This window comes from Peromyscus eremicus, chromosome 5 (assembly GCF_949786415.1).
Source record: "Peromyscus eremicus chromosome 5, PerEre_H2_v1, whole genome shotgun sequence".
Taxonomy (NCBI): Eukaryota; Metazoa; Chordata; class Mammalia; order Rodentia; family Cricetidae; genus Peromyscus; species Peromyscus eremicus.
Window position 1 is genome coordinate 133428974 of NC_081420.1, and position 20078 is coordinate 133449051.

Here is a 20078-nt window from a genome sequence, read left to right on the forward strand (position 1 = left end):
AATTCACTGTCCCAGAGCCTATGGATGGAAAACAGGGCAAGGCATGATTCCCAGGAGGGAGACTGGGGTGGGAATACTAAATAAGAAGTGGATACAGGAATGTTGAGCTAACGTCTACCATGGACAAAACTTACCTGTGGAATGTATAACTTCTTCCTGGCATTGCTTATTTCAACTTAGTGGGCATGGTCAAGATCTAGTATCTGACCACTTGGGTTGAGAACCTTGGCTCCATTACTTCCTACCTTTGTGACCCTCCACAGGTGAATCTGCCACTCTGGGCTTGTGCCGTCCTTTGCAAATGCGCTTAATCATCGTACTGTCCTTGTGGGTTGCTGAGTGTTGCATGTATTCATATAAAACAGGCAGCACAAAAGCCAATGCATTTCATCTGTTCATGGGCTGAGCTTCTACTGTGTGCCAGATCTAGTGGGTCAGGCACTCGGGACAGTGATGAACAAGCACCGTGACAAACACCGAATGCCCCGACCTGGTAGAGTCACCATTCTAGTTGGGAAGGACAGAAAATAAGCAATAAACAGAGTAAGACACTGTAGAGCAAAATCCCTGAGAGCAGTGTGGAGGAAGAGCCGAGGGTTAGAAGAGGCCCAGGGTCACCAGAGTAGGACTTCTGAGATGGTGACCATTAGTCAACGATTCAGGAGAGACGAGCAGTCAGTCAGTGTCGGGGATGCTCCAGGCAGATGGCCCACAGCACAGACTGTAGAGAGGCACCAGTGTCTGAGGAGCTGGTGGGGAGCAGAGAGCCTGGAGCCCAGAAAACAAGGATAGGGTGGTGGTGCTGGCCGTAGTGAGCACAGATAAACCTGCCCCAGCCAGGCCAGCCCTGGAAAGGTCCTTGTGAAATGGAAGAGGCTGGTAGGTTAGGAGGAACAATGTTCTCACGTGACTTATGTGACTTGTTTGGTGTGGAGGGGATGGTGGCTGCTGGGCCCAAGTCACAGCAGCTCTTGGAACCATGAGGATTATCTGCCCATTATCAACAGCTGAGTTCACTGATGACAAGTCACAGCAAACAGTCCTGGGCTGTCCTGCTTGTATCGAAGGGCAAGATGCACCCAAGTAGGTGTGGCCCATCTTCTCTTCCAGAGCTTCCATGGTGACAAGACCATAAGATTTGTAGGTTCTTGATACATCGGGCACATAGACCTCCCAGCAGAGGACCTCCTTTTCTCAGGAAGAAGCCCTCAGGAGCCCGGGGATCCCCCAGGGAAAGAAGGGCTCTGAGCCCCCAGCATAATGACAACTTGTTAAAGTGGAGATAGCTTCTGATTCCAGCCTGAGAGTGCATTTGAGTGAGCCAGCAGCATTAACCCTCAGCTTGCTCAGCATGCCTGCTGTCCAGAGTCCTGTGAACTGGCAGACGGGACAAGGAGATAAATCTAGGACCGAGTGGATGAAAGGTAGGTGAAGGAAGATGTGACAGATATCTCACTTGGAGCTTGCTGGAAACACAGCATCAAGGCTCACCACAGTCTTCTCCATCAGAAGCCACCTCCCATCAAGATCCCTAGGCATGACACTGTGTCCGTCAAAGGCCCAGAGGCCCCACTGGCCAGTAGCTCTCAAACTTTGTTGGCCTTGACAATTGCCCACAGAGATGCTAGGATCTGCCTCTCATCTTCACACAACCTAACTGAATGGGTCCAGGATGTGGCCAGGATGGTGGCCAAGCCACAATGTTTAAAAGCATTCCGGGGTCGGAGATTTAGTCCTGGTGATGGAGTACTTGCTCAGCATGTATGTTCCATGAGTTCAATTCCCAGGATCTCAAGAAACAAAAATAGACTCCAGAAATACTCTCACATGCAGCCTCTGTAGAGAATCAGAGTCTTACAGATGCAATGAGCTTTTAGGAGGGGTCATTTTTACAGAGGCCTTCTTGAGATTTTTTTTAAAGTGAGCTTCTTTTCACATTGACTGCCAGTTGGAAGGTTTATTTATTATCTATTTGAGACAGGGTCTCTACATAGCCTTGGCTGTCCTGGGACTCACTGTGTAGATGAGGCTGGCTTCAAACTTGCGGAGATGTTTGTCTTTGCCTGGGACTAAAGGCATGCACCACTGCACCAGGCCTTAGCCTAAAGGTTTAAAGACCCAGTTTCTGTTCTCCTGAGACAATGTTCTCTAGCATGGGGCTGTGTGCACCCCTTGCACCCCCCTGGCCTTGACTGCAGTATCCTTCTTGAGATATGGCCTTTAGGATCTCCTGAAGGAAAAGCCCTCTGAAGAAGCAATGTCACATTCTAGAACCTTCCAGACAACAACATTTATCATGGTATTTATTGCTAGTCTATCAGTTTTCCATAATCACTATTGGTTTTATGTAGGGTTTACACTCTCCCTCAGGCTGGGACAGTAGAAGCCCCTGTGGTTGATATATTGTAAACCTTAATAAACGTATCTGGGTGTCAGAGAACAGAACAGCCACTAGATTAGACATAGAGGCCAGACAGTGGTGGCTTACAAGCCTTTAATCCTATCACTCGGGAGGCAGAGATCCGTCTGGATCTCTGAGTTCAAGGCCACACTGGGGACAAAGCCAGGCATGGTGGCACACACCTTTAATCCCAGCACTTGAGATCTCATGTCTTTGCTTGGGAAGGACACACACCTTTAATCCCAGGAAGTGATGGCAGGAAGCAGAAAGGTATATAAGGCGTGAGGACCAGGAACATTTTAAGCAGTTCAACTAAGACCCTTTTTGGGTGAGGACTCAGAGGCTCTTGGGCTGAAGATTGTCCTATTCCCCTGATCTCTCAGCTTTCACCCCAATATCTAGCTCCAGGTTTTTTATTAGTAAGATCATTTAGCAATTCATCTTACAGTCTCCTCAGCTTCCTGGGGTTTAGGCTTAAGTCACATCCTAGATCAGCCTGGAGCATGTTGAAATAGACTGAAACAGCCTAGAATAGTCTAGAGCAGTTTGGAACAGCCTCCTTACATCGCTCACTGCCACTATGGCACACTATAGTCTTCTAACACTGTGGCCAGAGGGACTTTAAAAACATAAATTAGAAGAAATGGGAGTATAGCTCAGTGGCAGGGCATTTGTCTAGCATGCACAGGGTACTTAGTTCTAACTATAGTACTGGAAGAAGGAAGAAAGAAAGAGAAAGAAAAGAAAAGAAAGAAAGAAACAAAGAGAGAATCATAAATTAAATCATGTTATTTCTCTGCTCAAGTATTTTAGTGGCTTTCATCCCATTACGAGTACAACTGTTACGATGGCAATAAGGTTACACCCAGCTCTCCAGTGTCCTTCTCTTGTCATGTTCCCCACTCCATTCGATCTACAGGATTCCTGATTGCTCCTCAACCCCATCTGGAGTGCTCCTGTACCATCACATTTTACTGGCTCTTCTGTATCCCTGAAATGCTTTTCCTTTGGGTATATATAGCTCATACTTCTACCAACTCAGCTTTGCTCATACAGCTGCTTCTCAGAGGGTCCTGTCCTCCTCCCTCTGTGTCTTAGGGTTTCAATTGATATGAAGAGACACCATGATGATGGCAACTCTTATAAAGGGAAGCATTTAATTGGGGCTGGCTTATAGTTCAGAGGTTTAGTCCATTGCCATCATGGTGGGAAGCATGGCAGCATGGAGGCAGATATGGTGCTAGAGAAGTAGCTGAGTTCTACATCCAGGTTGGCAGACAGCAGGAAGAGAGTGCACCACACTGGGCCTGGATTGGGCATCTGAGACCTCAAAACTCACCCTCAGTGACACACTTTTTCCAACAAACCCACACCTACTCCAACAAGACCATACCTCCTAATAGTGCCACTTCCTATGGGCCTATGGGTACCATTTTTATTCAAACCACCATACTCTGTCAAACAAAACTTTTGTGTCAGGCACTCCATAATTCCTTAAATTGATTTATTTCTCTTTGTTTGACTTCTGACATTGTATTATATACTTGTCTTCTACCAAACTAGTCCACCACTCTTGGATACTTCACTCCTAATCTATAAGGTTTAACATGGGCATGCTAAATGGTCAGCAATGGTTTGGTAGAGGTATGGGTGGCCAATGGAGGGATGGATGGCCAGTGGAGGGATGGATGGTCAATGGAGGATGGATGGCCAGCGGAGGGATGGATGGTCAATGGAGGGATGGATGATGAGTAGAAGGATTGGGTGGGTGCCAGAATAGATGCTGATAGAGGGATGGATGGGTCAATGGAGGGATAGATGGTAAAAAAAAAATATACTGTTCAACACTTCATGGCGAAGAAATGGTCAGTGGTCTCAGAAGTTAGCCTATATTCATGTTTCATCTTGATGATCATTGACATCCCAGACATTCACTGACCTGTCCCATGATGGACCAATGGAAATCCTGTATGATTGTATCATCAAGTGACAGCCATTTTTGCATAAGTATGCTTGGTTGGTTAATCTTGATTGTTAACTTGATTGATCTGCAAAGCACCTAGGAGATTACTAAAGTACATGTCTGGGTGTGCCTAAGGGTATTTCCAAACACAGTTAACTAATACCTGGCAACATCCTACAGGCTGGGTACCAAGATGATTAGAAGAGGAGGAAGGAAGAAACCCAGAGCACAGATGTTCTCTCTTTGCTTCCTGGTCACAATGAGTTCAGCTGCTTGGCCACATCCTCCCCACTATGGAATCATAGAGCAAAGCAAATCATTACTCATCTGAACTGTTTCTCTTACTGGTGTGGTGGTTCATGCCTATAATTCTAGCACATGGGAGTCTAAGTCAGGAGGATTACTATGAGATCAAGGGCAACCTGGGCTATCTAAGTGAGTTTCAGGGCAGCCTGTGCTACAGTGTGAGGCCTTACCCTCATCCACCTCATACCCAAATTGTTTTACTCTGGTCATAATGAAGAAGGCCAAACAGATGTGTACTTGCTGGTGTTTGTACAATGACAAACTCTGAATGTAGCACTGTTAAGCAACATGTCACAGTAATTAGCAGCTCTCTGTAGATCGCACACTTCTTCCCCTTTCTGTTTCTTTTCCATTCTGGAACCAGGTCCTTAGGCACCCTAGACAAGAGCTCTACCACTGAGCTAATCCTACTCCTTAAGCAGGCAGACTTGTATTGGACAAAAGAAACCTATGCCCTACAATAAGCAGGAAAGAAGGCAATCAGAGAGATGAAACAACAACAAAAAAAAAAAAAAAAAAAAAAAACAATCAAGACAGCATCATGAATTTCAGGCAAGTTGGCCTGTGGAGGGCTCTGGACCTTAGACCCCTGATGGAGCCCTGCTTGTTGGTGTGTGAACAAGAGCGATTGGAGGCACTAAAGACTCTGCAGCACCTAAGTGAAACTTGCCCAGATGTAAAAGAAAGGATTAAAGAGGCAGGAAGTGAGTCACATGACCACATAGTAGTTATTGTTACACCTTTATGCTGAGCATGGAAGCCCATGCCTTCTGATTGCGGCAAGCTCTGCACCAGTGTCCTTGTCTCTGATACTGAATGTTTTACCTCAAATCCTTTCCCCTCTCCAGTGACAAATGTACTTCACTTGGGAACACCAACACAGATAGGTCTTTGCTCCGAGTCATATTCTGGTTTTGTTTTTTAGTTACATTTCTAAAAAAATTATATGTTTGAGTGTTTTGTCTGAATGTATGTTTGTGCATATACGAGCACTGTATCCAACCAGGCCAGAAGGGGCACCAGGTCCTCTGGGACTAGTTACAGATGGTTGGGAGGCACTATGAGGATGCTGTGACTCAGACTCTGGTCCCCTGGAAGAGTAGCCAGTGTTCCTAACCACTGAGCTGTCTCCCAGTCCTTACACTTCTTTTTAATTAAACTTACATTTACTTGCTTCACCTTGCTTTATTTTATTCTAAAATCAGGATGAGACAAGGAAACCCAGCAGTCGTGTTGTGATTCTGAAAGTTTAACTCATCCTCTTAATGGATCTTATAATCTAAGAGAGAGAAAGGGATTCGGGCCACCTAAGAGACAGTGACGACTCTGAGACAAATGTTCCCAGCTATCTGAAGGCCCAGACGAAACATCCAGCCACTCACCATTTCTTTTTTTTATCCCAAGCATCTGAGTGAGCCCTCCACACTCCATTGCTGAAACCCAGTTAGAAGCAAGGCCGGGTTGTGGGCTCAGAGGAACCCTGGCTCAGAGTACCAGCCAGTCCTTGCCTTCCAAACAACAACCATTCCATTAGCCTAGCTTTCAGCACGTGCCCTTGTTTCTAGGTAAGATGATAAGGCCTCTACAGTAAGGCTTCTGCATACTTAGATGAAGAAATCAGGTCCTAGGCAGAGCAAAACATTTACAGATTGATTTAAGCTTGTCCGTGAAATCGGGGCTAAGAAAAATTTCCATCGGAGAACAAGGGAAAATGAGAGACACCAGAACCTGGTGACATTTCAACAGTGTTTGTGTAGGTAGGTGAGACTTTTCCTGCTCATTGCCCAGTCCCTTAGTTTTGTTTTTCCATGAGACATTTCGGGAAATACTCAGGATCTCGATCCAAAAACAACTGACACTGTGCTGAGGATCGAATGTCCCTGTGGTGTGTGTGTGGGGGTGGGGGGGTGGGGGGTGGTGTGTGTGTGTGTGGGTGTATGGAGGGGAGAACCACACAGTACAGTGGCCATCTTGAAAGTGCAATCACTCTGTGGATCTCAGGATATTTTTCACTCACAACAACAAATCCCAGGTTACATTATAATACACTGTGCGTGTACAAAGTGATTTCTAGTTGTGATTTGCCATGCCAATTATGTTATGAAATTCTGTTTTAAAATCACAATGTTTGGGAACACATTCTCTATTTTTTAGTATTAAGTGGGAAACTTTAGAGTATAAAGTGTGCTATGCTTTTAATGTTCTCCAAAACTTCAAGTATTAGACATGTCATTCCCAAAGTCACATGTTAACAGTATTTAAAAATGGGGTTGCCAGGGGGTAATTAGGGCTTCATGAAGTCATTAAGATGCAGCCCTCATGGCCGGCAGTGGTGGCACACACGCCTTTAATCCCAGCACTTGGGAGGCAGAGGCAGGCGGATCTCTGTGAGTTTGAGGCCAGCCTGGGCTACAGAGTGAGTTCCAGGAAAGGCACAAAGCTACATAGAGAAACCCTGTAGCTGGAGAGTTTTCTCTCTGGATCCCACCAAACCCTGGCAGTCTGACAGCCCACTTATAAAATAAACACACAGACACTTATATTATTTAAACTGTTTGGCCTAATGGCTCAGGCTTCTAGCTATCTAGTTCTTACATCTTAAATTAAACCATTTCTATAAATCTATACCTTGCCACGTGGCTCGTGGCTTACTGGCGTCTTCACATGCTGCTTGTCATGGCGGCGGCTGGCAGTGTCTCCTCCCACCTTCCTGTTCTCTCAGTTTTCCTCTCTGTTAGTCCCGCCTATACTTCCTGCCTGGCCACTGGCCAATCACTGTTTTATTTATTGACCAATCAGAGCATTTGACATACAGACCATCCCACAGCAAAACCCTGTCTCAAAAAACCAAAAAAAAAAAAAAAAAAAAAAAAAAAAAAAAAAAAAGATGCAGCCCTCAGGATGTCAGGATGGCATTGGTGACTTTCTAAAATCTTACTTAGTTTTTCTTCTGGTAGTGCTGGGGCTCAAACCCAGGGCCTTGTGCATGCAATGAAAGTACCCTACCACTGAGCCACATGCCCAGTCTGCTTTATAAGAAGAGAATAAAAGATTTAAGGTAACAGGCTTTTTCCATCTCACCATGAGTCATGGTCACGCTGTGACTTGGCCTTCTTCAGACACCAGTAACATGTTCTTGGGCTTCCTGATCTCCAGGTCTGTGTGTGAGATAAGTCTCTATGCTTTTCTTTCCTCCTCCCCCACCCTTTCCCCTCCTCCTCCCTTCTGTTGCCCCTTTCTCCTTTTGTGATGGTCTCACTGTGTAGCCATGGATGGTCTAGAATTCACTATGTAGACCAGAATGACCTTAAGCTCACAGAGATCTGCCTGCCTCTACCTCCTGAGTGCTGAGATTAAAGGCGTGCGCCACCATACTTGGAGTAAGCCTCTTATGTTGGTTAACTTTACGTCAACATGACATAAGCCAGTCATTCAGAAGACAGACTCTTGGCTGAGAAATACTTCATGAGACTGTCCTCTACTGAAGCCTGGAGGGTATGTTCTTGATTTTGATCAATGTGGAAGGGCCCAGATTACTTGGGCAGTGCCATCCCTGGGCAGATAGTCTTCGATGGTATAAGGCTGAGCAAGCCATGGGGAACAGGCCAGTAAGCAGTGTTCCTCCCTGGTCACTGCTTCAGTTTCTGTCTCCAGTTGTCTGCCTTGAGTTCCTGCCCTGGCTTCCCTTAGTGATGGAGTGTGACCTGACAGCTGTAAGCTGAGATAAACCCTCTCTTCCCTATTTGCTTTTGGTTGTGGTGTTTTATCACAGAAATGGAGCCCTAATTAAGATACTTTTGTTCTTTACAAATCACACAGTTTCAGGCATCAGTCATAGCATAGAAAACAGACTATGACACAGTATTTTTAGAAGACATGCCAGTGCTTGGAATGTTTACAGAGTCACCTTTGGACTTTGGTAGGAGACATGATAGTCAAGCACTATTATAAGAATTCACCATTTGTCAACATTCACCAAGGGGGCACCATGATCCGAGTACTTAACACGTGTTAGCTTAACAAGTGTTAGCATACTCATTTCTTGTTGTTGTTTTTTGGTTTTTCGAGACAGGGTTTCTCTGTGTAGCTTTGTACCTTTCCTGGAACTCACTTGGTAGCCCAGGCTGGCCTTGAACTCGCAGAGATCCGCCTGGCTCTGCCTCCTGAGTGCTGGGATTAAAGGCGTGCACCACCACCTCCCGGCATACTCATTTCTAAACTCCAATCGTAAATGTGTAATTCACCACTTACAAATACAGCTCCAGGTCCTGCAGTTGAGAAGTGATGGGGTCAGGACTCCTATATAGACTGTCTCTCACCTGAGCCTAGGGCTTTCCTGAGTTTAGTTCAGAAGTCTCACATCCTGGTCAACACTCTGTCTTTGTCCTGGGCAAAGCAGAAGTGTGGTATCTTTTTAAATTTTTTCAAAAAGTTATTATTATTATTAATATCCCAAGAGCAGTTTCTCCTCCCTCTCCTCCCAGTCCCTACCCCCACCTTCCCTCTCTCCCTACCCCCACCTCCCCTCTGTCTTCCCATACACTCCTCTGTTTCTCTTTAGAAAAGAGAAGGCCTCCCGTGGAAATCAATCAAACACGTCATATCAAGTTACAGTAAGACTAAGCACCTCCTTCATATCAAGGCCAGAGAAGACAAATCCAGTATGAGGAGTAGGGTCCCAAAAGCCAGTAAAAGAGTCAGAGACAGCCCTGCCCCACTGTTAGGAGTCCCACAAGAAGACCAAGCTACACAACTGTCACATAAATGCAGAGAGTCAGTCCCATGCAGGCTCCCTGGTTGTTGGTTCAGTCTCTGTGAGCCCCTGTGAGCCCAGGTGAGTTGATTCTGTGAGTTTTCTTGTGGTGTCCTTGACCCCTCTGGCTCCTACAACCCTTTCTCCCCCTTTTCTGCAGGCTGTGCGCCTCTACATCTGCTTCCATCAGTTGCTGGATGGAGCCTCTCTGATGACAATTGGGCTAGGCAGGACAGTGGTGTCTCACCTGCGACAGCATGGCCTCTGCGACCTCCTTCTGTATACAGCTTCTTAGACTCAGAACACGGTCATGAATTTGCAGCTCCAGCCCCACTGCCTGACTCAACACACATCCCCACAAAGCTCTGTGCCCTTTGCCGTAGACGACAGAAACAAATAGAGATGTCAGCTCTACTTTTTAGGTCACTCCTAAGTAACGCCAAAGGATGAAAATCCATGTTATTTCATCAAGGAATCACTGGCTGTCTTGAGTCAGTATTCTCCCTGCAGGAACACCAGCTTCCCATGTTAATGTATGTAGAACACAGCCATTGATCCTAAGCTGGCAGCACAATTATTTACTATGGCAGCATAACATCTTGGGAAGAACAGCATGGGGCTGGTGCTTGGAGCTGTTCATCCATGCAAAGAAGTCTTGTCAAATATTTTAATGAGAAGAAAAGCCGGCAGCCGGGGTGCAAACCCAAGTGACCTTTCTCTGGGCAGTGCATTCCAGACTTTTTACGGCTCTTAAAGTCTTCCACGATGATGGCGATGTTGCTGATGGAATGTCCTGGGCAGAGCTATTCTCTAATTGAGGTGTCCAGGGGACCTTATAGAAAGTGTCTTTGTCTCAACATTCTACCTCAGCCCAGCACCCAACACCATGTTAGACGAAATCCCTATGACTACATCATAGCATGAGGCGGTGCTGGCCTAGGCTGCCTTCTGGTTCCCTGGTGGCCGAACAGGCAGGCCCAACCTTGGCCTGTCCACACTCTCATGCTAAAAGAGTGAAGGCATGGTTAGGGATTTGCTCATGGCACTAGTGTTTAGAACCAGTGACAATATCATTCCAAGAAGGCCTTATTAAGCATGGTGGAGCTGTCCTTTCCACTGTCTGGGGTTCTGAGCATCTCTTGGCCTGATGTTCACCTGACCTGCTCTACAGTGCCCATGTCTGTATGTAAGAGGATAAAGTTCTTCTGTGCCCCATGCCTAGCTACATCTTTCTGCTGTCTTGACCCATGCCTCTCTCCTGGACCTGCTCAGTTCCACTGTCTTCCAGAAACCTAATGATTAACTCTCCAGATAGCAGTGGTCCCAAGAACCTGCTTTACCTTCCTTCTGATTGGACAACAGCAGGCCCTGTGAGCTACTAACCACATTCAGTAACAATTCTGTTGTTTCTGAAAAACTCTAGAGAACTGCTCATTCTGCGTACGGTAATACTGTGTGCAATCCACAGCTCTGAACTATTCATCTATATGCATTTAATTCCACGCAGGTTGACCAAAATAACCTCCCTCTCCCTCCCCCTCTCCCTCCCTCTCTTCCTCTCTTTCTCTCTCTCTGCCTTAATAACTGCACAGGCACTGAAGGCCTGGAGGATTCTGGGTAAGTCACTAGTCTTCAGTCCACGTTGGAAGGTCAGAGGAGGTAGGTTCTGGTTCTAGGGAAAGACAGCAGCAGTGGAGGTGGCTATGGAGATGGTGGAGGTGGCTATAGGGATGGTAGAGGTGACTATGGAGATGGTGGAGGTGGCTATGGAGACGGTGGAGGTGGCTATGGAGATGGTGGAGGTGGCTATGGAGACGGTGGAGGTGGCTATGGAGACGGTGGAGGTGGCTATGGAGATGGTGGAGGTGACAGTAGCAGTCAGTAACAGGACAAATGAACCAGACAGACACGAGACAAGCAGGCCAAAAGGGAAGCTCTTCCTTCAGACTTCCTTTTATCTGGAAGGTTCGGGCCTTGTTGAATGTGGGTCTTCCCACTTCAAATAACCTGATTAAGAAAATTCCTCACAGGTGTGGCCCAGCAACTTCTCTCTTAGTTGATTCCAGATGCAGTCAAGTTGACCACCAAGATTAACCCCCATGGTGCAGATGCCTGAAAGAATTCACACAGATGAGCTAGAAAATGTGCTTAGAAATGCTGAGAGGAGGCTCAGTTTTGACTGCTAGTTTTGATTGTCTCTAGGTTAATAATTGAAAGATACACAGGCAGATAAAAGGGCTGTTGACAACTCCAGGGAAAACAAAAAGTTATCCAGGACATAAACGTAATCATTGTACAACCAACAGCTCAACTATGGGACATCTACATGATCTAAACATGGAGCCTGGATTCAATGCAAATCATGACACAACTCTGGAGGAAGTACTAAGCAGTGAGCCTGTGTGTTTCCGGTCATGTGTATGTGCTAGAGTGGTGAAAACAACTTTGTCTTTTCCTTTTTTGCTGGACTATCTTGGAACTCACTCTGTAGACCAGGCTTGCCTCTGCGCCATCCCCGCCTGGCTGAAGACAAAACCTCATACTGTTCAGTAGGGAGTTAACATACAATCCCTAGATTTTAAGATCCAGAAAAGTCCACTTCTACACAGACATGGCACAGGGAACACCAAAAAGAGCCCAGCCAGAGTCACCTGTGGAGAGTGAATGTAGGGTGGAAAGGTCAGCATTTGGAGAGGCCAAGGGCAGTCTTAGCGAATTCCTTTAGAGCTGGAAACATCTGTAACTTCCGGGACAAATTATAACTAACAAGGAAGAGAGAGAAGCTGGGCCATGGTTACAACCACACAGCAAAAGAAGTCCGTTTAGCCATAAACAAGGAGGGGTTAAGGCAGGATGCATAGCCCTGGGATTCAGAGCCACCAGGAAGCTGTCTTGACTCTGTCTTGGCTGGGGAATTAATAGGTTACAATGAACATCTCTACCTGGGCAGGCCTGGCTGCCATGAGGCTCGCACTCCACCAACACTGACAACAGCAATAATGAAGCTGCCAATCCCAGAGGCACATAGGGCACACAGCTGCCATGGGCTGGCCTTGCGAACTGCCAGTGTTCTTAAATGCAGATTGCTGGGCCCCAGGAAGCTGTCACTCACTGTCCCTGGTGTCTCCTTGCTGGTCACTATACTGCTCATTTTCACAAACCACATCCCAGGAAGGACTTATTGTCTACTTTATTTCCCTTTTCTTTGCACTTTCCTTCCTCCCTCCCTTCTTCCTTCCTCTCTCTCCCCCTCCCTTCCTTCTTCCCTCCTCTTCCTTTTTTCCTCCCTCTTCCCATTAGCCTTCTCTCGTGAGAAAGGTACTATGCAGTTATGCCGAGACAGTCCACTTATTGGTCTGGACATATTTCTAGTTCTGGGGAATAGGGAGGGACCTCATGTGAGTTCTGTAAACCCCATGAAACTATGAAATATTGCATTTGTGAAATATGCCAAAATGCATTTCTTTTGTGCAGGCTCAGTGCACGGCTGTTGCAAAGGGAGACATTTGCAACCTGAAGCCCTGGCAGCCAGGCCAGGATAAGGTGATGCTGTAGCTCATCCTCAGAGACAACTGGGACAGGGCAAACATTCCGGGGACCATGGACTTATGGGTGTGCCCTGGCATGGCTACTTCCATTTCTCACCTACAGTAGCTGCATGTGCAGGTAGGGGACATGGGCTTTCCATGGCAGGTCGGGGTGCCAGGTGTGCCTCACTTTGGGCAAGACCCTAGATTGAACGGCTGATTCTGTGTACACCCCATTCCCTGTTCAGTGGCCCAGTGACATCTCAACAACCCAAGATGCGGGCAGAGTTGATGGGACTGCTTTGGGGCCATGAAGATGACTGAGATTAGGCAAGCAGAGGGAACCAGAGGCACACAGTGCAGGTGTTTATGAGAAAGTCACACTGCCAAGGACACCGAGTACCATCAGAGAGCCATTGGGCTCCTCTGTATCTGCCACAATTGCAGATTGGCTGGGGCAGGGCTTGAGTGTCTCTAAGCTGCAGTTTCCTGTTTTTTCAATGGAGATTGTTTTATCCAATCCATCAGACTTTTTTCCAAGGACTATCTACTGAGGGAACATTTTGGATGCTGGGTAAATAACTTTTCAAAAGAAGGTAGCTAGGATTATTGCTTTTAAAAAACATGTGTGAGTAATCATGAAGTCTCTCTGTTTACTTTAAGGAAAAGGTGACTCTAAGATCTTTTTAATTTTGGATTGATCTTTTAAACTGGTATGTAAAATTGGCTGGGCTATATTTCAGTGGTAGAACACTATGTGCCATGAATTGGGTCCTGGGTTTCAACCCCAGCACCTAAACCAAAGACAAGCGGGTATTAAAAAAAAAAAAAAAGACTGTAGATACAGCTCAATAACAGAGAATTTGCCTAGCATGTCTAAAGTCCTAGGTTCAGTCCTCAGTACAGAAAAAGCAAGGAAGCAAAACTAAAAACAAACCAAAACAAACAGAAAAACACAAGCCAAAAGTTGCACATATTTCCAGGCATGGTGGCAAAGGCCTTTAATCTTAGCACTCAGGAGGCAGAGGCAGGTGCATCTCTGTGAATTCAATGCCAGCCTGGTCAAGATAACAAGTTCCACAACAGCTAGGATTACTACATAGAGAGAACCTGTCTCAAAATAACTGCACATTTATATAATCATGGGGTAACATTTCAGTAGCAAAACTTTTAAATCAAGATGAACATAGCCACAGTTTCTCATCCTAACAGCAATATCTGTAGAGCTTATGAATTAATTCATTTATTGATTGACTGATTGATTGACTGATTTGTTCATTTTCTCTGTGTAGCTCTGGTTGTCCTGGAACTTGCTTTAGTAGACGAGCATGGCCTAGAACTCTGAGCTCTACCTGCCTCTGTCTCCCAAGTTCTGGGATCAAAGGTGTGATCCACCATGCCCAGCTCATTGTGAATGTCTTTAGTCTAGTTGTTGCCGACTACAAGTGAAATTTTGTACCCTACGAGGTGCTGATAATGTCTACAGATATTTTTGGTTTTCACACTATATAAAGAATCCCACTGGGACTGGTGGGATGACCCCAAACTTCCCACTCAATGTGTAAGCCTTAGGACAAAAGTTTAATCCCATGTAAAGACAGAAGGAGAGAACAGACTGCAGAGGTATCCTCTGACCTCCACATGCATGCCCTAATGCACTATGTATGTATGTATGTTTATACAGATACACATAAACACAGTGTAAGACCCTCTTTTGTTTGTTTTTTTGAGACAGGGTCTCAGGAAACTCTGGCTGTCCTGAAACTCACTATGAAGACCATGCTGGTCTTCACCTCATAGAGATCTGCCTTTCTCTGTGTCCCAAATGCTGGGATTATAGGCATGCACCATCATACTCGGCCAAATATATATATTAAAAATAATATACATATAATTTTATTATGTGTATAATATATTATATATTTAATTATATAATTACATTATTGTTTATATAAAATCAATAATATATAAATATTATATATAATATATAATAAAATGTAACACATATGTGTATACATATATAATTTTTTTAGGAGCACAGTCTCCCAGTGAGTGAGCCAAGGATGCAGCCAGCCCCCCTCCAATGCACAAGACAGCCCTACAAACCAACCACTCTACCCAAGATGGCCATGATGCTGGTGGGGGTAAGGGAGGTCTGAGCCACACATAAGAAACTTAAGTAGAAAAATGTGTTCTGAGACCAGCTGAAGACTCCTGGGCCTGAATTTCAAGAGCAACAGTTCCCAGTCCCTTACTGTTACTTCTCTTGTGAAGATGGCTGGGGGGGGGGATGTGGCAGCCCCCTCATGAGGACCCCACCAGAGGGACAGTGAGGGTCAACTCAAGATGAGGACTCTGAAAAAACTTACAAAGTCTCATCAGTCAGCGTCTTATCCTGACTTGAACTTTAAGAATTATAAGATTTTTTTTTTTTTTTAGATTTTTATCTTGCTGTGTAGCCCAGGCTGGTCTCATACTCATGAGCCTACTGTCTGCTTGGGTGTAACATCACAGCCAATTTAGGAAATACATTTTTAAAGGTCAATTAATTTGTTTAAAAAACTACAGTGAAAATTCCAAACTGTTGGGATTTAATGGCCAAAACATTTTTCTGCCATTGTTTTAAAACTCTGGCTGATGCTCATGTATCTGCCTCTCATGTCCTAGGATGAGCACTGAGATTACAGATGTACACCACCACTTTTGGGCTGATGTTACAGATGCACACCCCCACATCCGCCATGGTATTAGAGACACCCCCTCACATCTGAGCTGAGGTTACAGACGCACACACCACATCTGCCAGGAGATTACAGGTGCACACCCCCACATCCGACATGAGATTACAGACACACACACCCATATCCACCAGGAGATTACAGATGCACACTGCACACCCCCACATCCACCAGGAGATTACAGATGCACACCCCCACATCTACCAGAAGATTACAGGTGCACACCCCTTCATCCAGGCTGAGATACAGATGCACACCCCTTCATCCGGGCTGAAATACAGAAGCACACCCCCACGTCTGGCTTTTTAAGTCAGTTCTTGAATCTGAACTCACGCCGTCAGTCCAGTACAACAAGTGCTTTTACCCACTGAGCCATCCCCTGATCCTGTATCTTACAATAGTTAGACACCAGTTATTCTGGTGAGTTATCACCCTAGAAGCCACTGTGCACCAAGGCAACGGATTCAGAGAGCCCAACTGGTGTGCAGCATGCTTGAAAGAAGGAAGGGCTTAGAGAGACAGTAATAACATGTAAGCCACACTTTCTTGTCTCTTTTATTCTGAGGCCACGTTCAGATAGAGTCATGTAAAGACGTACAATATCACAGCAAAGGCAACCCCGGTGACCCCAGGACCCTGCCAGTGGAACCATGAGTGTTTGCCCCAGCTCCCCAGCCAGCTGTCTTTCACACCTCTCGTCTGCCTTTTGTGTGCAGGTCTTTGCTGAGAGTCAAGTCTCAACTGATAAGGCCTGGGAGACATAATCATTTTCCATTGACAGCACCTTGCAACCAATTCACAAACATTTTCATATTAATATTGAGCAATTTCCCTACATTCTAATCCATCAAAGCAGGCTATTAATCCTTCCTGTACCATTCTCTATTCAAATGCTAACAATTTTCTTCTCACAAGCTAAAACATTTGTCCGACAGCCCCTCACACAAAGACCCCGCATTGTTAGCGATGATGGATCAGAGCGTTAATATGAAGGATGCAATGTAAATTACATCATTGATACTGTACATATGTAGACGGGAGAAATCTTCTTAAAAGATCATTTGTATGCTAAAGATAATGAAAGTGATCCCATGGTGCAGCAATCTTAATTTTCCTTTCTAAGAGGGGGAAGAAAGATTATGTGAGAGAATATGGAAATCCGTCATGATTTATAACAGCACAAATGCCATCATTTACTTCCTGAAAAAAAGTGAAATACTCACTGTTTCTTTTAGAGGACTGATTGAAATGAGTAAGAAACCTCGTTAAGATCTCTTAAGAATTGCATACCCTGAGTTTGCGCAAGGAGCTGTGTCAACAGCTCAAGTTGAGACGGAAAACAGGCAAAGACACCCACTTGGGGTAAGCTCGCAGTGCGTGTCTGCTGTCAGGTACCACCGAAAGGCAGAGAGAACCAGGAGACGCTTCTAGAGTCACTCCTGTGGAACTGCAAACCTTCTCATTGGTGCTGACACTAACTTCTTGGAAACAATACTCATGTTTCACATCATTCAAACGCTGAAGGACAAGAACTGACCATCTCTTTGGGGCCTGCTCTTTGTGCACCCAGGTGCCTAGCGAGTCAGAGGCCATACACTCACACTGAAGTAGGTGTTAGAATGCCTTGCTGGCCACATGGTCTGCAAGGTCCTCAGAGCCTTCCTCCTGTGTCAGGGACTGCTTGGGCTCAGACATCTGGAAGTCTTCCATGTCGTCCCTTCTCTCACTAGCCTCCATCCCCATCCACTGTGGCCAGGATTTATCAAGGCTCCATGTCTGTCAACTTTCCTGTATCTGTTGACCACAGACATCACCAATGCCTGGGGTTGAGACACTTCCAACTTGCCATGGACCCAGCAAAGCTCATCTCCCTCTTTGCCCCTCTCTTTATAACACAGCCTGGAAAGACTTTGAAATACAAATACGATTTTTTATTATTATTATTATTATTATTATTATTATTATTATTATTGACAGGATTTTTCTGTGCAGCTCTGGCTGTCCTGGAACTCACTTTGTAGACCAGGCTGGCCTCAAACTCACAGAGATCTGCCTGCCTCTGCCTCCCATGTGCCACCACTGTCCAGCCAAATAGATTATTTTTTAAGGAAAGTAAAAAAAAAAAAAAAAAAAAATTTTTTTTCTCTTTGTCCATATGATAATGTTCCACTGCCTTCCCATGGTCTGGCCCAGGCTTGCTCATTCTGGTCCTACTCATTAATCTGGCCCTGCCCCCACCACTTCAGACAAGCAGGCATTGGGCTTCTCTTGTTTCTGGTGTGTGTGTGTGTGTGTGTGTGTGTGTGTGTGTAGATCAGAAGATGATGTCGTCTGCTTTCTTGGAACTTGGTTCCCTCAGTTACTATATGCCTTATCTTTGGACACAAGGTATCTCATTGAACCAGGTGCTCACCAATGGCTAGACTGGCTGGCCAGTGAGCTCTGGAGATTCACTATCTCCAAAGTCCTGTGTTATGGCTAGAGGGTCCCAGCCACGCCCAGCTTCTGCGCGTGGGCTCTGGGGCTCCAAACTCGGGTCCTCATGCTTGTGTAGACACTGAGCTGTTTCCCCAGTCCCCGATGCTCATGTCTTATCTTCTATGAATCTTCACATGCTGTGGCTGCCTGGAACACTTCTTCCTCCCCCTTATCTGCCTGGAGTCTATGCAAACTTCTCCAGACGTGAGCTGGTACTTCCTCTTTCAAGGAACCCCTTGGTATCACTCCTGACACCATGCAACCCCATCAGAATCTGAAGCATTTCCCTAGATAGATCCAACCCCACTGGCCCTTCTGTGCACTTACTGTGAGCTCATGGACATGTGAATTCATGCACTGTGATCATTTGCCTAAGGAGTTCTCAGCTAGCTGTGTCTACCCAGAGGGCACAGAGCATAGTGACTTGGATCTTTCTTGGACCCCACTCCCTAGCACAACACTTGGCACACAATAGTTGCTCAATAAACAGTGGGACAGTGGATGGACAGAGGGGTAATGTAGCCTGATCTACACAGCGCATTCTATAAATGCAGGACAGAGACATAGCATCAAGAAATTACAATGTGAGCCAGGCGGTGGTGGCGCACACCTTTAATCCCAGCACTTGGGAGGCAGAGGCAGGTGGATCTCTGTGAGTTCGAGGCCAGCCTCATTTACAAAGTGAGATCCAGGACAGTCAGGACTGTTACACAGAGAAACCCTGTTTCAACAAAAACCAAACAAACGAGCAAAAAAGAAGGAGGAGGAGGAGGAGGAAGAGGAGGAGGAGGAAGAGGAGGAGGAGGAGGAAGAGGAGGAGAAGGAGAAGGACAAGAAGAAGAAAAGAAATTACAATGTAAAGCTTGAGCACAATTAAAAACAAAACACAGCAGAAAAATGTGAACCCCCACTCTGATCTGCTTGAGAACACTCTCCCTGGCTCTTTTTGTCTGTTCTCCTTTGGAATTTAAAAAGTTTTAAGTTTGAAGCAGCAATGTATGAGGGCGGTTTTGTCTGTTAAACACCATTAAACCTATTACTGCTCTTTAAGGGAATTTAGAAATACCCCTGAGTGATTAAGGACCACCATTCTCAGTCAGAGCCAGAGAAGGGCCAAGATCCTCAAGCAACTTTCATGGAGATATATATATATATATATATATATATATATATATATATATATATATATATATATATATATATATATATATATATATATATATACCTGTGGTCATAGAGCAATCAGACTGAATACCAAGGAGAGAAAGAAATGTGTGTGTGTTGTGGGGGGCACACAGACCATGCCACAGGATGCTCCAGGTTCCTCCAGCAGCTTTCCAGCATACTCCACGATCCTGGAGCAGAACACAGAGAGCCGTGAAAACACAGGGGTGTGGGGGTAGCACAGCAAGCCATAAGTTGCCTCCTGGGCATTCAGTGTGAGGTAGGGCTTGGATTCTCACAGCACAGTCTTCCAGGCTCGAGCAGGGCTGCAATTCCCCTAGCACTGTGTACCCGGAAGCCCTGGCAGCAGCAGGAAGCTGCTGGGTGGGGGGTGGGGGGGGGGATGACCAAAGCCTCCATTCCTGTACACAGAGCCTCAAGACTCGGTGGGAAGATTCCTTGTCATCTTCTCCCTTAAGGGACAGCCCAGTGGCCATGCCACGTGGAAGCCCCATGTGCCTCTGCTGAGAGGACTCACAGCCAGCACCAATCATCCATTGGAAACTAGGACTGGGAAGTTTGGGGCATCAGCTTTTCAAGAGCAATACTCCCTGCTCTGGGTCAATGATTCAATCCCTTTTCCTCTAATCTGGTAATTCTCCAGGAGAGTCAGGAGATATACAGTCATCCTTATAAGTCTCAAGATAACAGGTGGCTTCTGGTTTTCCTTTTCCATGCGGTACTTGAG